Raw genomic sequence first — 4906 nt, forward strand, 5'->3', positions numbered from 1 at the left:
AGGCAAGTTATTTTCTACAATTACAGCCACAGAATTTCCTAATTAGGGACTCAGAGTGCTAGTCAGTACATATTATGCAAAGATTTTCCTTTCTTTGAATGCTCAGATAATTTATTGAAAAATTTAGCCCTGACTTTTCAATCCATGGGTAACAAAAACTGGAAGTTGGGGTGGGAGTGGGTGAAAGGGGCTGTCTTAGTATTTTTATTTTGTTTAACTTGCTCCTACTGTGTGATAAAGGGCCATGTGTACTTATCCACGAGGTCACTGTTTTATAGTGAAATTGGCTTTAACTATTAAAATTATATGCAAGGTAATTAGGGGTATTGCAATACTTGGTTGTGAATAATTTGCCATGTGGTGTTAGGGCAGAACATGCTATTTCATCAGTGCTGAGAAGACATCCAAACATGAAGCAATTCCTTAGAGTATCTACCAGTCATTTTGCAATGTGCTTTCTTCTCTTCAACCCGAAGACCCAGATTCTACTTATCCCACACACTGCGGGTTCTGGTAAGTTTGGACACTGCCAAGCCCTGTGACATTCTTTAGAGCTTTGGGATTCTGGGTCAGTTGGTTCAGACAGTACAGGAAGGCCTGTGTGATGGGCTTTGCAATAAACACCCAACTACTCTCTTTTCATCAGATATAGAGAGCAATGTTTTGGTTTTGTTGACACCAGGAAATAACTTGCTGGAATCCTAATTCGTTATCAACAAGTTCTGGGACATCTTCAAACTTTCTGATAACATAATTTGGATCTTGTGGCAGGACCAACACAATTTTCCCATCCCCAGACTCTGGTACTAGACGTTCTTTCTTCCAACCTGCATATTTTATTCCTTCCAGAAGTCTCTGGTGATGCTGAACATGCTGTAGTTCATCTTCAGGGTTGGAAGCAGTATGGATCGTGCCACAAGACATACGCAAAGTAGCCCCCAAATATTTCTGACCCGCATCAATGATGAACTTGGTCTTTACTTTCTTTGTGTCTTGAGTATTTTTCTGTGTTGGTCTGTTTCAAGAAGTTAGTAGATATGGTGCGTCCTGTAGAAGACTGCTCTTCAGCTAGAGATCATTTGTATTGACTGAAGACCTGAAGATGGGATAGACAATGAACTCAGAAGAAACTGCATTCTTGTTCTCACTAAGAGAATCCTCTGAAAGAAAATGCTTATTTTCAACAGTTTACATTCTCTTGAAGAAACTACTCTACCTAATGAATTCTTTGTTTATGTCCCTTCATTTTTACTTCTTGAACTTGGTAGCTCAGTGTTCAGTTCCTTTCCTTGTACCAAGCACTTTGGTACTTGCCTTGTCTCCAAAGTTTTTCTTTCACCAACAATTTCTACATAAGAATCTTCAGTCACTTTTGATTTATTTTTTTGGGTGAATTCCAGTAATGGTTTATTTTCCAGAGACAATTTCTTACAAGAGGATTTTTTTCTACTAACAAAAAAAGCTTCTCCACCTTGGTTTTTTCTTGCAACCTGTGGTTTTATTTTTTGGCTTAGAACCTGAAAAGCATTCAGATTATCAGCTGAATAACAATTATTCTCTTTTCTCCACAACTGGCTTATCGGCCACTGTAGTTTGCATGTGATTTTTAGAATTTCTTAACACACATTTGATGCACTTATAGCTTGGTTGATACTTAACAGTTATACTCTTCTGTAGTTTTTTTGTTCATATTCTCGGAGCAGACAAGTTTTCCTGTTTTTTTTTTGTTGTTGTTGTTTGTTTGCTTTTTTTTTGTTGTTCACGTTGAGAAAAGGCTTACCTTCATTAGTAGGTTTAGACAAGTGCATCTACTCTTTTTCCAGCTTTCTCTTGAAAAGGATTGGGGTACCACTTAACTTTGTCGTAGAAGAATAGAGCGGACACAGCAGATTTAAATGGTTAACCTTGATTTGCAGATGGCATTCTATATATATATTTTTTTTAGTTATTAGAAATGTGGGTGTATTAATTGGACTGGAAAGGAAGTAGCCTTGTTGAAAACAATGCACCTCTTCTTCATTCTTATCACTGCTTTGGAGAATGTGCTTTTTATAGGTCGTGGAAATATATTTTTGGTCAAGTCCAATATTAATGTCTTTGATGGAATGTCTGATAATAGGTTTTCGCACTTCAAGGGATGTTGTTTCCTTTTCCTTGGAAAAACTGCCATCTGCTAAGTTGAATATCTGCATCTCAGAGCCAAGCAACCACTCCTCAGCTGAGCCTAATCAACTGATTTTTTTTTCATTGAAAAATCTTCACGCTCATACTTTCTATTCATGGTGTACAATCAATGGCTTACAATATCATAACGTAGTTGTACTACCCATACTTTTTTAAAACTTTTTATTGTGCAATATAGCATGTATGCAAAGCAAAGAAAAAAGCAATAGTTTTCAAAGCACTCTTCAACAGGTAGTTACAGGACAGATCCCAGAGCTTGTCATAGGCTACTATACAATCCTCTCGGATTATTCCCTCTAGTTGCTCCTGAACATAGAAGGCTAGAAGGTTTAAATATTTTTTTATCGTTACAATCGACTTTTCTTCCTTCCTTTTTTTGTGAAAAATAACATATATACAAAAAAGCAATACATTTCAAAGCACAGTACCACAATTAGTTGTAGAACATATTTCAGAGTTTGACATGGGTTACAATTCCACAATTTTAGCTTTTTATTTGTAGCTGCTCTAAGATACTGGAGACTAAAAGAGATATCAATTTAATGATTCAGCATTCATATTCATTTCTTAAATTCTACCTTCACTGTATAACTCCACCATCACCTTTGATCTTTCCATTCTAATTTTTTCATATTGGAAGGGCCTGTCACTAATATGGGGTACGAAGATAGGAAGTATTTGATGTTCTGGAGAAGCTGGGCCCTCTAGGTTTCACGACTTATCTGGTCCAGGGACCCATCTGGAGGTTTTAGGTTTCTGGAAAGTTACTTTAATGCATAGAACCCTTGTGAAGTCTTATATATTGCCCTAGGTGTTCTTTAGGATTGGCTGGAATGGTCTTGGTTGGGGTTTGGCATAGGTAGCAATGTCTAACTGAAGCTTGAGTAAGAGCAACAGCCAGAGTAGCCTCTCGAATCTATTTGAATGCTCTCTGCCACTGATACTTTATTACTTACACCTCTTTCCACCCTTTTGTTCAGGATGGAATTGTTGATCCCATTGTGGCAGGGCCAGATTCATCCATGGGAGTCATCTCCCACGTCATCAGGCAGACTTTCACCCCTAGGTGTCACGTCCCACATAGGGGGGAGGGTAATGATTTCACTTGCAGAGTTGGGTTTAGATAGAGTGAGGTCACATCTGGGCAACAAAAGAGGTCCTCCAGAAGTAACACTTAGGCATGCCTATAGGTAGTTTAAGCTTCTCCACTAGCTACATAAACTTCACAAGAGTAAACCTCAGGATAGAGGGCATGGCCTATTGATTTGGGTGGCCCTAAAGTTTGACACAGTATCAGGGGATTCCCTGATGTTAAGGTTTAATAGTTCCCTATTCTTTCTCCCATCCCTCAAGTGACTTTGCCAATACTTTTTGATTATCTGCTTAATATACTGTAGGATGTATCCAGGCATTATAGTAATCTATACAGGATTAAAGGACCTCTTTCATGTTTTGGGTTCCTTGTGTTTTAATTGTTCAAATTAGTTATATAGATAGGCTGAGTTAGATTATGCACTACAGAAAATTTCAGTTCCAGACCAACTAAACCTTTCTTTCTTTGGTCTCAAAAAGTATGTGTGGTTCTAAAACATAGGCACTGTCTTCCTTATCCCTGTGTTCTGAATTACTTTAACCCCACCTGATCTGCTTCATTCTTATCTCTAAATATCAGGATATACATATATATATTTATATAAGACAGCCTCTCAAAATCCAGAAATAATAATCACCACTCTGGACTTAATGTGTCTGCTCTGAAAGCTTACAATCTAGGCCCCTGTTTTCTTATAAGCATTTTCAAAAGGTGACCATACCATTGTTGTTCTTTTGCTTCTGGCTTATTTTGCTTCATCAAATGTCCCACATGTTCATTCACATCATTGCATGCCTCATGACATTGTTCCTTTTTTGTAGCAACACAACCTTCGTTCATAAGTATACCCCATCATTCACCAATCTACTTCTCCATCAGTTCATCCTTCAGCCACCTGCATTCATCAGGCATCACGTAGAGGGCCCAAAGTCCACAGTCCATCAACATTCTCAATTTTAGATAATTTCATTGCTCCCAAGAGAAAGAGAACCAATAAACACACCCTCACCAAATAGAAAATCTAAACCTTCTCTTAACTCTTGTTCCTCACCTCATTATTTACGTCTGCTGTTGCTGTGATAGTGCTATTTTCATTTTGAACATAGCCCATAGCATACAATAGCAGTTTTCCCCCTGGACTTAAACACTCTTTGTACGTGAGTTATATCTTTGAAGTAATTCTTGTGAGATCTAATTCATATTTCTAGTGTTAATCAATGGGACAACTCATTTCAATCTGGTTCATCTTCAATATGGTAATATTACTTATAGATCAACTAGAGAGATACCTTCACTTCTATCTATTCCCTTACATCGGTGTTCAACATCATTATCTAACAGTTCACCCATCTCTAGTTTGTGTGCATCCCTAAGTCCCCTGTATTCTGTATTATAAGCCTCTGATTATACTTTTGTGCTGGTCATAAAAGTGGAATCATACAGTATCTATCTTTTTGTGTCTGGTTTATTTTACTCAGCATTATTTCCTCAAGGCACATCCATCTTGTCATGTGCTTCAGGGCATCATTTTGTCTTGCTGTTGCATAGTATTTCATCATATGTATGTACCACATTTTGTTGATCCACTTGTCAGTTGATGGGCATTTGGTTTGTTTCCATCTTCTGGCA

General features: G+C 37.7%; 1 pseudogene; it reads right to left on the reverse strand.

The window, feature by feature from the left end:
• Positions 1-289: 289 nt before the first annotated feature.
• Positions 290-2170, reverse strand: LOC143658052 (N-acetyltransferase ESCO2 pseudogene; annotated as a pseudogene).
• Between the last annotated feature and the right edge of the window lie 2736 nt (positions 2171-4906).

Source organism: Tamandua tetradactyla, chromosome 15 (assembly GCF_023851605.1).
Source record: "Tamandua tetradactyla isolate mTamTet1 chromosome 15, mTamTet1.pri, whole genome shotgun sequence".
NCBI classification, from domain to species: Eukaryota; Metazoa; Chordata; class Mammalia; order Pilosa; family Myrmecophagidae; genus Tamandua; species Tamandua tetradactyla.